This window comes from Schistocerca nitens, chromosome 7, assembly GCF_023898315.1.
Source record: "Schistocerca nitens isolate TAMUIC-IGC-003100 chromosome 7, iqSchNite1.1, whole genome shotgun sequence".
In the NCBI taxonomy this organism is placed as follows: domain Eukaryota; kingdom Metazoa; phylum Arthropoda; class Insecta; order Orthoptera; family Acrididae; genus Schistocerca; species Schistocerca nitens.
This window is the reverse complement of record NC_064620.1, coordinates 56,208,070-56,222,036: the sequence shown is the minus strand read 5'-3', so window position 1 is coordinate 56,222,036 and position 13,967 is coordinate 56,208,070.

Here is a 13,967-nt window from a genome sequence, read left to right as displayed (position 1 = left end):
ATTGGCAGTGGATCTTTTCTAGTGTAATCATTTGTGGGGACATGTGCATTTATCAGTCTGTTTCCCTTGTTTCCAGATTTTACTGAGATTGTCGAGATTCTTTCTGATGTTGAATGAAAGTTTATTATGGAGTCTTCAACTGATTTGTGCACAACAAAAGCTGTGCCTAATTGTTTGGGTTGTTGTTCAGCTGGACTGCAGGTTTTCCTTTGTAGGTTCTGAAGTTTCCTCAATCAAAATGATTTTCATCAGTAAATCGTGTTTCTTCAATCACAAGGATTTTTATGTGGAATTTTTTGTAATATTTGTGAGTTACTTGAGTTTACCTACTTTGAAGAGCGTGTTTGTGTGGAGAGTTCCTATGAAGTTTTTCTGTTTTGGTCTTAGAGATTCTGAGAAGCTCCGACTCTTCTGCGCATGATTTTCCTGGTCCCCCAGAATCCGATGAACAGGAAGATTCAGTCAAGAGACTGATGCCTTGGGTAGTGGATTTCTTTCCTATTGTTCCATCATGCTCATTCAAGTTAAAACTTCTTTTGTGGTGATCTTCTATGAAGGTCACCTGTTTACGACTTGATTGTTGAGATCAAGAAGAGCATCGAGCAGCCGCACCAACTAGGTGAACAGACGCTGACCACTACCCGCTGGATTCCAGAACAGACGCTAGTGGATTTGGGCTGCCTCTTCCGCCAGTTCCACCGTACCGATAATGTTCACCTCCGCCTTCACTGCCGTTGAGGTCTTCACCGTATCCCTGGCAAGGGGTCCTCACAATGTACTACCACCCGGGCCAGGTGAACCAAGGTTTTTTGACGAGGTGTTACTCCTTCCCCTCCTCCTTTTTCAACCGGGCTTGGGACCGGTTTTGGCGGAGCTATATATATATAATTTTATTTGTAATTGTAACTGCTTGTTTCCTGTCACTTGAAATTTACCTTGTTGATTTGTTTGGAGGCCTTCAGCCGTGAAAGATTTGGAGTTTGAAACTCGTAGTTTTTAAAGTTCGCGTATGTGTCGCTTTGGTTCTAAATGTGTTATTAAATTACAATAAATTACAATTTTAAGGTGAAACTGACCTCAACCTTATTTGGCCCGTTCCACGATCCTAATCCCCTTTTCTGCCCAGCAGGTTTAGCGGGCGTTTCACAAATATCGAACTTTCCAGGTCACACTTTTGCCGCTTACCTACAATTTCATGGTAAAGCACAGCTTTTGTTGTGCACAAATCAGTTGAAGACTCCATAATAATCTTTCATTCAACATCAGAAAGAATCTCGACAATCTCAGTAAAATCTGGAAACAAGGGAAACAGACTGATAAATGCACATGTCCCCACAAAGCATGGTATATGTGTGTGTGTGTGTTAGAGAGAGAGAGAGAGAGAGAGAGAGAGAGAGAGAGAGAAAGAAATAAAGCTACCATAAAAACACACTAGCCAGCTGGAGTGGCCGTGCGGTTCTAGCCGCTACAGTCTGGAACCGAGCGACCGCTATGGTCGCAAGTTCGAATCCTGCCTCGGGCATGGATGTGGCTGATGTCCTTATGTTAGTTAGGTTTAATTAGTTCTAAGTTCTGGGCGACTGATGACCTCAGAAGTTAAGTCGCATAGTGCTCAGAGCCATTTGAACCATTTGAAAACACATTACTACTACTATTACTGGATTAATTTGGAAGAGGGGTGATAGATGAGGGTGGCATGGCCTGTGGCACCCAGACCATGTTCAAGATTATTTTCGGTACAGGTACTTTCAGAAAATAGTTCCTGACCCTTAAACCTACGCTCGCTGTTAACATATCTCTCTCCTTCCGGAACGCTTTTCTCGGCATGACCAGTCTACATTTTATACCCTCTCTACTTTTACCATCATCAGTTACTTTTTGCTGCTCAAATAACAATACTCATCTACGACTTTAAGTGTCTCGTTCCTTATCTGATTCCCTCAGCATCACCTGATTTAATTGGACTACATTCCATTACCTTGGTTTTGGTTTCAAGACACAGTCCATTCCGTTCAACTGCTCTTCCAGGTCCTTTGCTGTCTTCGTTAGAATTACAGTGTCATCAGCAAACCTCATAGTTTTTATTTCTTCTTCCTGGACATTAATTCCTACCTCAATTTTTTTTCTTTTGTTTCCTTTACTTCTTGATCAATATACAGATTGAATAACATCGGGGATAGACTACAACACTGTTTCACTCCCTTCTCAAGCATTGTCTCCCTTTCCTGCCCCTCGACTCTTACAATTGCAATCCGGTTTCTCTAGAAATTGTAAATGCCCTTTGGCTCCCTGTATTTTACCCCTGTCATGTACACAATTTGAAAGAGAATATTGCAGCCATCATTTTCAAAAGCTTTCTCTAATTCTACAAATGCTATAATCGTTGATTTACCTGCAGACAAGGGCATTTCCACCGTTGTTTTAAACTAACAAGATTATGTAAAAAAATACAACTTTTATTATCTGAATCAGCTTATCGCAGAATCAGTGCTGACTCCACGAAAAGTGTTGAGAGGAAGACCAACAGCCTCCTAAAGAAAAGTTGTTTATCGCAGGACACGATCAAGAGTGTAAACACCTACAGTGATGGTCCCCCTAGGTTATATGGCCTTCCGACCGTTCACAAGGAAGGGGTTCTTTTCCGTCCTATAGTGAGCAATATCGGCGCAGCCACATATCGTTAGCCAAGCATCTTGCTTCTCTGTCAAGCCCAGAAGTTGGTCGGTGTGAACATCATATCAGGAACTCAGCCAATTTCTTACGTCGTTTGGAAGGAATGCGGTTGAATGACTGTGATATTTTAGTAAGTTTTGATGTGCTCTCTCTCTCTCTCTTCACTCATGTTTCTCTGTCTGATTCGTTGCGGTTAATTGAGCTTAGGTTTTGTGTTGAATTAACTAATCTCTTTCGGCATTTGTTGATATCCGCTTACTTTTTATTCAACGGCCAGTATTACGAGCAGATGATGGAGTTGCGATGGGTAGTCCGTAATCTCGTGTGATTGCAGATTTGTTTATGGAAGACTTTGAGGAACGTGAATTGGAGTCGGCGCCTTTGAAACCCGCCTGTTTCTTCAGATATGTTGATGATACATTCGTTGTGTGGCCTCATGGTAGGGAGAATTTGAATGCCTTTTTAGAATATCTGAACTCGATGCATCCGAACATACGTTTTACGATGGATGTGGAAGAGGATGGTTTCCTATCCTCTCTTGATGTTGTAGTTAGGAGGAAGGTTGATGGATCATTGGGACATGCAGTTTACCGGAAACGCACTCACACTGACTTGTACTAAAAGGCTGACAGTTGCCACCAACCGGCTCAGCGTGAAGGGGTACTTTGTACCTTGGTCCACACGGCACATGTAATTTCCGACACTGAGACTTTTCCAGCTGAGCTGCCCTATCTTGAAGCTACATTTCATCAAAATGGGCATAGTGAAAGACAGACTGCACGTGCGTTTCCCTATCGACCAACTTTGCAAAGGGTGATTGATGATAATACTGAGACGACACCTTACTGCCTTTTTGCCATACGTAGGAAGCACTTCCTACAATATCGGTCGTATTTTACGGGAATACGATGTGAAATGTGTTTTACGACCTCCATCTAAAATTAGAGTGCTTTTGGGTTCTGTTAAGGATGACCTTTGTTTGCGTAAGTCTGGTGAATATCGCATTCCTTGTAGCTGTGTAATTGGTCAGATTATCAGGACCGTGGAGGAGCCATGAACTGAGCATAAACGGTACACACGATCACAGCAGCCAGGTGGATCTGCTATTGCCGAACATCGTTTGGATAATGGTCACCCTATGTTATGTAACAGTACCGAGATATTGGCATGCACGTCCAGCTATTGGGACGGTGTTATTAAGGAGGCTGTTGAGATTAAATTAGTGAGCAACGTTACAAACAGGGATGCAGGTTATTGCTTAAAGTCTGCTTGGAATCCTGGTTTCTCCCTTGTCAAGAAACAGAGGGACAGAGTCAATGTTACCTCTCTCGGTAGTTCGTAGTGTCTCACTAACGATACCTCTGAATTTAGTCACCTTTGGTGGCACTGGTGTTCACTGTGTGTGTGTTATCTTTCCTGAATTTTTACAAGAACCGAGGTTTTAAATTTGCCTGTGCAACGCCTGTCCGTAGCAGTTTGTGCCTTGAAAATCTCGGGGTGTACTCATGCCAAAATATCGGCGGTCGCTGTAAACATTACCTGGCTAAGTTGTTTGAAGAAAATTATTTGTCTCACAATACCAATCAGAAATTCGCAAACTCTCAGTCTGCTTTGCTTCCGAATGATTGAGCTAAGCCGCACTCGTTTTGACGGCATGGAATCATCCTCAGTACTTCTTGGTTGACGCGAACCATATATCTGGAAGTCATTCGTTAAGTAAGATGATGATACGTGAAGGAACTTGTGTGATCTTAGTGTATCAGTTGTGTATCTAATATAAAATGTATAATGACGGTCCCACTACACTGCTGGCCATTAAAATTGCTACACCACGAAGATCACGTGCTACAGACGCGAAATTTAACCGACAGGAAGAAGATGCTGTGATATGCAAATGATTAGCTGTTCAGGGCATTCACCCAAAGTTGGCGTCGGTGGCGACACCTAAAACGTGCTGACATGAGGAAAGTTTCCAACCGATTCCTCAAACACAAACACCAGTTGATCAGCGTTGCCTGGTGAAACGTTGTTGTGATGCCTCGTGTAAGGACGAGAAATGCGTACCATCACGTTTCCGATTCTGATAAAGGTCGATTGTAGCCTATCGCGATTGCGGTTAATCGTATCGCGGCATTGCTGCTCGCGTTGCTCGAGATCCAATGACTGGTGGCAGAATATAGAATCGGTGGGTTCAGGAGGGTAATACGGAACGCCGTGCTGGATCCCAACGGCCTCGTATCACTAGCAGTCAAGATGACAGGCATCTTATCCGCATGGCTGTAACGGATCGTGCAGCCACGTCTCGATCCCTGAGTCAACAGATGGAGACGTTTGCAAGACAACAAACATCAGCACGAACCGTTCGACGCCATTTGCAGCAGCATGGACTATCAGCTCGGAGACCATGGCTACGGTTACCCCTGACGCTGCATCACAGACAGGAGCGCCTGCGATGGTGTACTCAACGACGAACCTGGGTGCACGAATGGAAAGACGTCATTTTTTCGGATGAATCCAGTTTCTGTTTAGAGCATCATGATGGTCGCATCCGTGTTTGGCGACATCGCGGTGAACGCACTTTGGAAGCGTGTATTCGTCATCATCATGCTGGCGTATCACCCGGCGTGATGGTATGGGGTGCCATTGGTTACACGTCTCTGTCACCTCTTGTTCGCATAGACGGCACTTTGAACAGTGGACGTTACATTTCAGATGTGTTATGACCCGTGGCTCTACCCTTCATTCGATCCCTGCGAAACCCTACATTTGAACAGGATAATGCACGACCGGATGTTGCATTTCCTGTACGGGACTTTCTGGATACAGAAAATGTTCGACTGCCTCTCTGGTCAGCACATTCTCCACATCTCTCACCAATTGAGAACGTCTGGTCAATGGTGGCCGAGCAGCTGGCTCGTCACAATACGCCAGTCACTACTCTTGATGAACTGTGGTATCGTGTTGAAGCCGCATGGGCAGCTCTGTACCTGTACACGCCATCCAAGCTCTGTTTGAATCAATGCCCAGGCGTATCAAGGCCGTTATTACGGCCAGAGGTGGTTGTTATGGGTACTGATTTCACAGGATCTATGCACCCAAACTGCGTGCAAATGTAGTCACATGTCAGTTCTAGTATAACATATTTGTCCAATGAATACCCGTTCATCATCTGCATTTCATCTTGGTGTATCAATTTTAATGGCCAGTAGTGTATATTACAATACAAAGCCTGAGAGAAAAGTGAAGCACTCAGAAGGGGAGGAGGAGATAAAGTATCGGCGGCTGAGAAGCTACATTATGTTATTTCACTGATACAATATAGACAGAAACTGGCAAGGCAGTTGGTAGTAAGATCGCACTTTGTAAGACGATACACCTCCTCTGGGCTGGGCACGTGTACGGGTTCGGTTATGAAGGTTGTAATAAAGACGTTGTATCCTCAGCTGAGGAAAGCTGATTCACAAGTGGCCTAAATGGTCCTTGACATCTTCGATACTGCCACTGCTATGGAGCTGACATCCCGTTGGTCCCACACATGTTCTACCAGGCACATATATGGGGACTTTGTTGGCCACTGGAGTACCTCACCATCACGATGACAGTTCATAGAGACACGTACCGTATGTGGGTGGGCATTGTCCTGTTGAACGATGGCCCTACGATACCGTCAAATGAGAGGTAGCCAATGAGGACGCAAGATGTCTGTAATGTACTGTTGTGGCGTTAGATTTTCCTCAATCACCACCATCCACGACATGAAATCATATCTTGTTGTTCGCCATATCATATCACCAGAGTAACACAGCTGTGCCTCTCCAAAACATTGAAAGAAAGAATCTCTCCTCATTCAACCAGCAAAGTATCGAACGTTGCTCATCAGGGGTAGTTTCAGAAGTAACACGATTCATCGCTGAGCAAAATACGACGGCATGCTTGCCGGTGACGGCACCGCCGCAAACGCAGTCGTTTGTACTGTGGTGTTAATGACAGCCGATGCACGGGGCAACAACGCCGTATTCCGTCTGCTGCTGATTCCTGACTAATGGTGTTGGTGATGAGGTGTGTTGCAGGATGTGCGTTAAGTATTTTCCGATAGCTGGCGCAGATGTGGAGGTGTTGCCCTCGAATGGTCATACGTGGTCATACATAACTTTTGCGATGAGTACACCTGTCGTCACATTCCCATATAGCGCAACGTAGGGTCGGTATCATTTGTGAATAACCCAGAAGTCTGTAGATTGCACACTTCGACCAGCTGACCAAATGGAGAAGCGAGATGAGGTCCGTTTCAAACTCTGCCAGGTAGTGACAGTGCTGTCTTCCACGAATACGCAGCATCTCCATATCCACACCGACCATTCAACATCTGACGCTCTTACTTGCCTTACTGGACCCGGTAACAACACTAAACACAAACAACAGCAATTCACTTCGTGGCTGTTGTACAGCTCACAGAGAACTACATTGATGAACCCGCTGATAAAGTGAACGTGCACCAACTTACACGGGGCCCCCTCGACGTTCTTGTCAAACTTTCTAGTACAGTACTGAGAGGATTTCCCAGCCTATTGAGGAACATATCTCGTGATTAATTTACGATGTTATCCACAACTTGACATTGAACTAGATAAAATAACATAACATATTACCTTCTAGGTGGAAATGAATAAGAGTGCAGGAACATGTTGCCAGAGGTCTCCCTGTCGTGAACAGTAAGTAGGAAATCACATGGCGCGAAGTCAACGACTAGAGGGACTGTCCCTCAACACGAGGCTCCTAAAGGATCGGGAAGAGGGAGTGTGTGTCAATTAGCAGGAGGTTACAGTGCGCTGTGGTGGTGTTCTTCATTACCACATGATATGAAGACAACACTGCGATTATTTCACATGGGGAAGAATAATCGGGAAGCTGGAAGAAGGAGAAAGTCTGACATGTGTGGTCCAGGTATTACGAATTCCTGACTGCACTGTTACACGTTTATCGAAGATTTTCAACGAAACACGCCCGAAGATTACAGACGAATGTCTCTAGCATCGATTTGCTGCAGAATCTTTCAACATATTTTCAGTTCGAATATAATAAATTTTCTGAGACCGAGAACCTTACGTCAACGAACCAGCTTGGTTCCGGAAACCATCCCTCGTGCGAAATTCAGCTTGCCCATTTCTCACACGACATATTGCGAACTATGGATGAAGGGCAGCAGACAGATTACATATTTGGAGATTTTTGGAAAACTTTGACACGGGTCCCATTGCAGGTTGTTAAAGAAAGTACGACCATATGGAATAGGGTTACCGATATGTGAGTTGTTACAACACTTCTTAAGCTATAGAGCCACTGTGGTGTCCTCAACTGCGAGTGTTCATCGGAAACACTATATTAAGAAGTGCCCCACGGAATTAAAAAATAACTGATCTGCACAGGTTGTGCAGCGATCTGCGGTTGTCTGCTGACGATACTGTGAAGTACAGCAAAGTGTCATTGTTGAGTAAATGTAGGAAAATACAACATGATTTCTAGTTGGTGCGATGACTGGCAGCTAGGTCCAAATGTAGAAAAATACGAGTATAAGTCAATGCGTATGAGTAGGAAAAACAAACCCGGGATGTTCGGCTGTAACATTAGTAGTGCCCTATTTGACACAGTCATGTCGTTTAAATATCTGAGCGCAACGTTGCAAAGGGATATGAAATGAAATAAACATGTAAAGACTGTGGCAAGAAAGGCGAATCGTCGACTTCGGTTTATTGGAAGAATTCTAGGAAAGTATGGTTTACCTGTAAAGGGGACCGCATGTAGAACGCTAGTGAGACTGTTCTTGAGTACTGCTCGTGTGTTTGGCATCCGTACCAGGTCGGATTAAGGGAAGACATCGAAGCAGTGCAGAGGAGGGCTGTTAGATTTGTTATTGGTAGGTCAGAACAACACGCAACTGATGCAGAGATGCTTCGGGACTTCAATAAGAAATCACTGGAGGTAAGACGACATTCTTTTCCAGGAACTATTTAGAAAATGTAGCGAACCAGAATTTGATGTTGACTGTTGAACGATTACGTTGTCTCCAAGATACATCGTACGTAAGTACCACGAATGTCGGATACGAGAAATTATTTCGCATACGGAGACATATAGACAGTCGCTTCTCCCTCGTTATATTTGCGAGTGGAACAGGAAAGGAAATGGCTAGTAGTGGTAGGGGTACCCTCCACCACGCACCGTAAGGTGGACTGCGGAGTATGGATGTAGATGTAGATGCCGATCTAGGCTGGCCGGCTGGAGTGGCCGAGCGGTTCTAGGCGCTTCAGTCTGCAACCGCGCAACCGCTACGGTCGCTGGTTTGAATCCTGCCTCGGGCGTGGATGTTTGTGATGTCCTTAGGTTAGTTAGGTTTAAGTAGTTCGAAGTTCTAGATGACTGATGACCTCAGATGTTAAGTCCCATAGTGCTCAGAGCCATTTGAACCATTTTTTTTTTAATGTAGGCGGAGAGAAGACGGCCGACCACAGTGAGAAACAGCAGCAGGTGACCGCTGCAACAATAAAGAAGGGACCCTCATCAAACTGGTGGTTCAATTGAAAGTACATTTAACAGAATTGCGGGGCACGCTGTCACACTGTCCATGGCGCCACAGTGACTGGATGGGGATAGTCTATTTGCTCTAGACCCATTTCTCTATGTTCCCTTGGGGGCACCATTTGCCGTAGTGCCAATAGCATAGGGATTGATCCAACAAAAAGCGGAGCGGCGTGATATTCTCTTATGAGAGTAAATTCAATCTGAGTAGCCTTCTCGGCGTATCCTCATATGGCGAGAGGTGCGAACAGTTAATGCGTCCAGGAAAACTGCCGAACAAGATCGTTTCAGTGGTTCAGCTGTTATGGTATGGTGATGAATAATGTGCATGGCCGTACTGACGTCCTCATCTTTCAACACGGTACACTACCCGTCAGCGTTACTGCGACACTCTATTCCTCCCCCATTTCCTTTTATGGGGTGCATATGGCCTTGACTTCATTTCTGTGGATGACAATGCGCGACCGCATCGAACGGCTGACGGGTAGAAGCTCTTGGAATCAGACGATATTGGCCGAGTGGACTGGCCTGCCCGTAGCCCACCCTCCGTAAAATGACATCGAGCAAGTGTGGGACGCGTTGCGGAGACGTACACTGTGTGATCAAAAGTATCCGGATGCATGGTTGAAAATGACTTACAAGTTCGTGGCGCCCTCCGACGGTGATGCTGGAACTGAATATGGTGGTGGCCCATCCTTAGCCTTGATGACAGCTTCCACACTCTCAGGCATACGTTGAATCAGGTGCTGGAAGCTTTCGTGGGGAGTAGCAACCCATTCTTCACGGAGTGCTGCACTGAGGAGAGTTATCGATGACGGTCGGTAAGACCTGGCACAAAGTCGGCTCTCCAACACATCCCAAAGGTGCTCTATAGGATTCAGGTGAGGACTTTGTGCAGGCCAGTCCATTACAGGGATGTTATTGTCATGTAACCACTCCTCCACAGACCGTGCATTATGAACAGGTGCTCCATCGTGTTGATAGATGCAATCGCCATCCCCTAATTGCTCTTCGACAGTGGGAAGCAAGAAGGTGCTGAAAACATCAATGTAGGTCTGTGCTGTGACAGTGCCACGCAAAAAACAAGGGGTGCAAGCCCCCTCCGTGAGAAACACGACCACACCATAACACCACCTCCTCCCAATTTTACTGTTGGCACTACACACGCTGGCAGATGACGTTCACCGGTCATTCATCATACCCACACCCTGCCATCGGATCGAGGCATTGTATACCGTGACTCGTCACTCCACACAACCTGTTTCCACCGTTCAATCGTCAAATGTTTACGCTCCTTACAGCAAGAGAGGCGTCGTTTGGCATTTACGAGCGTGATGTGTGGCTTATGAGCAGTCGCTTGACCATGTACTCCAAGTTTTCTCACCTCCCGCTTAAGTGTCATAGTACTTGCAGTGGATCCTGATGCAGTTTGGAATTCCTGTGTGGTGGTCTGGATAGATGTCAGCCTATTACACGTAACGACCCTCTTCAAATGTCGGCGGTCTCTGTCAGTCAACAGACGAGGTCGGCCTGTACGCTTTTGTGCTGTACGTGTCCCTTCACGTTCCCACTTCACTATCACATCGGAAACAGTGGACCTAGGGATGCTTAGGAGTGTGGAAATCTCGCGTACAGACGTACGTGACAAGTGACACCCAATCAGCTGACCACGTTCGAAGTCCGTGAGTTCCGCGCAGCGCCCCATTCTGCTCTCTCACGATGTCTAATAACTACTGAGGTCGCTGATATGGTGTACGTGGCAGAATGTGGCAGCACAATGTACCTTAACCCACTCTGTGGCAAGTATGGCAGCACGTTGCAGAGTGTGCATTGCCTTCCGTGGTGATCACGTATCATACTGACAACCATGTCGAGCGTTTTGAAATGTCCATGGGCCATCATAAATGAAGGTGATTTCAGTGTAATTATTGTTGCTGAATAATAGTGCCATTTCAGTCCCTCTCATTTTGTGTTTCTTTCAGTTAGTATTAAACCGACAGTCTCTGGGAGGTTGTAAGGGACATCAAAACAAATATTTTCTCCAAATGTAATTTTTTCCCTATGAGGATTATTTACACCGGTGGAGGCCGTATTACGCTCTTCACTTGTTAGAGGCCGTATTACGATCTTCAGTTGTTAGAGGGCGTATTACGCTCTTCCGTTGCAGGCAACTGCTGTCCACCAGTGTAGCAGTGCATTGTCTCTGTTTACTAATGCAGCGATACACTTGGAGTGAGTACACTTATACGGTTGGTGCGTACTACGTAGCTCACCACAACGTACGAGCTGCACAGCGGGTTTATCAAAACAATATCCTAATCGCCGTATCCCGTATCATACGACCTTTGCTGCTGCGTACCAAAGTCTGCGTGAGACCGGGTCGTTTAGTAGATTACCTGGACAGGGACGCCACCGCAAGGTAAGAGCGCTGCAATTTGAGGAAACTCTCTTGCAGCATGTGGTGCGGGATTCTTCAATCAGGACTCTTGCAATTGCACGTTAGGGAAAAATATTTGTTTTGATGTCCCCTACAACTTCCCAGAGTTTGTAGGTTTAAATACTTTTCACCCTGTATACTACACTATATCATTTCTTTCTGTTCATGGTCCAACTTTCATTGAGCTATATTAGTTGGCAGTGATAAATCATGAGAAAGTTGATTTTGAATTTCGTCCTTAAGATCTGCACACTAATGGAGTTACTATTAATAAAATAAAGTGCTCTGTTTGGCTCGCAGAAAGCATGTCGATCCCGTCTATGTTTGAGTACAGGAGTCAAATAGAGGGCAAGTAGTTCCTGTTGGCGCAATTTCGTACGAGTGCTCCATCGTGATAGCACCTACTGCCGTGGTTGGCTCATCACGCCTCATGACGTTACAAGACTGCTGTTACAGCCCCATTCAACTCAAATTAAAATCTACAGGAGTAAAGTAATGACTGCAGGTGCCAGACGACCTGCAGACAGTCGAGTCGAAGTGACGGAGACGCACCGTCGATGACGAGCTCTGGCCGCGGTCGCGTGCGAATGTCGGGGAAGCCCAAAATTGAAAAGTGTTTGTTGGTTTCATTAATTTTCCGCCAGAGAAATCTTCCTCTTCCGGTTTAAATACTCCTCATAGGAAAATATGACATTAGGGAACAATATTTGTTTTGATGTCCACTACAACCTCCCAGAGTTTTTCGGCTTAAATACTTTTCACTACTACACTACTACACCCTATCATTTCTTTCTGTTCATGGTCCAACATTCATTGAGCTATATTTGATGGCAGTGACAAATCATGAGAAAGTTAATTTCGAATGTCTGCACACTAATTGAGTTACTATTATTAAATGAAAGTGCGTAGTTTGGCTCGCAGACAACAGGACAACCCCGTCTATGTTTCAATACAGCTGGCAACTAGAGGGCAAGTAGTTTCTGTTGGCGCAATTTCGTACGATTGCTCCATCATGATAGCACCTACTGCCGAGGTTGGCTCATCACGCCTCGTGACGTCACAAGACTGCTGTTACAGCCTCATTCAACTCAGATTTAATCTACAGGAGTAAAGTAATGACTGCAGGTGCCAGGCGTCCTGCAGAAAGTCGAGTCTAAGTGACGGAGACGACGGCGGGGAAGCCCCGACCACCGGCAGGATGGCGGCCGCCTCCCCGCAGGGCCGGGCGGCCGCGGGATCAGAGCGGACGTTAATCTCGGCCGCGGCCAGCTGCGGCGGATCGCTCGATATATCAGCGCTGCCTGGCCGCGGGCCCGGGAAGAAAGCCGGCCGTCGCGGCGACGGCCACCGGCCATATATCGTCCGGAGCCGGGCAGGGCCACCGGGCCGGGCCTCGCCGAGACAAAACAGCTTAGGCCGGCGTCCCTCCTCTCAGATTAATGTACGGCCCGCCGGGGCCCGCGCTGTGCGAGCACCCGTGTGCGCATAAACACCGTTCAGGCGACCTATAAGCCTACACAAAGAGAAACAGAGTACTTGCGTGTGCGAGACGACTTAAAGATTACCTAGTTTGGCGGAATAGAGAGATCGCTATCCTAAATGAAAGCTAATGGCATATTACCGTGCTGACTACCTATACATTTACAGGGAATTAAAAAATTTTTTTTCCATATTTTAAGACGTCGTAGTACGGCCCAGGTAACTAGAGAAAGAACAGGAATGGTAAGTGAGGAGAGGGTAGGGAATAGGATATATTATCCTCCCTGATAGAGACAGCGTCTGGAAGCCGCGTCTCCTGCAGTCCCGCGATCTCAACATTCAAACTATGGAGCTCTCTGTCAATTACGGCAGTCTTACGGATGAAATCAACCTCTTGGGCTTCGTCAATGTACCTTGCACACATGGTCCTAACATTCCAGGTGGCAATACGAAATAGTGATTTCTTTATCATTTCATTTTTGTTGTTGGTACGTGTACTACACTCCTGGAAATGGAAAAAAGAACACATTGACACCGGTGTGTCAGACCCACCATACTTGCTCCGGACACTGCGAGAGGGCTGTACAAGCAATGATCACACGCACGGCACAGCGGACACACCAGGAACCGCGGTGTTGGCCGTCGAATGGCGCTAGCTGCGCAGCATTTGTGCACCGCCGCCGTCAGTGTCAGCCAGTTTGCCGTGGCATACGGAGCTCCATCGCAGTCTTTAACAATGGTAGCATGCCGCGACAGCGTGGACGTGAACCGTATGTGCAGTTGACGGACTTTGAGCGAGGGC